The sequence below is a fragment of the Etheostoma spectabile genome, chromosome 12 (assembly GCF_008692095.1).
Source record: "Etheostoma spectabile isolate EspeVRDwgs_2016 chromosome 12, UIUC_Espe_1.0, whole genome shotgun sequence".
NCBI lineage: Eukaryota > Metazoa > Chordata > Actinopteri > Perciformes > Percidae > Etheostoma > Etheostoma spectabile.
In genome coordinates this window covers 26775956-26776201 of record NC_045744.1, presented here as the reverse complement: position 1 = coordinate 26776201, position 246 = coordinate 26775956, and positions in this window count along the sequence as shown.

Sequence of the window (246 nt, the reverse complement as noted above, 5' to 3'; positions counted from 1 at the left end):
ACAACATTCACTGTTATGACAACTAATTACTTCTTGTGCTCCGCAATGGGCAAAATTGATAAAGCTGCTGATTTGTGATAATCAGTTTTTTGTGTCCTCTCTTTTTTGGTAATCCCTAAAATGCAAGCACACTCTACTTAGGCCACTCTTTACATGTCCATGAGTTGTGAGCAGAGGGAACCAAAGAGAGATTTTCTCCTCTTAACCCCTTAACCTTGTTTAATCTGAAACTCCTAGAGGCCTGAA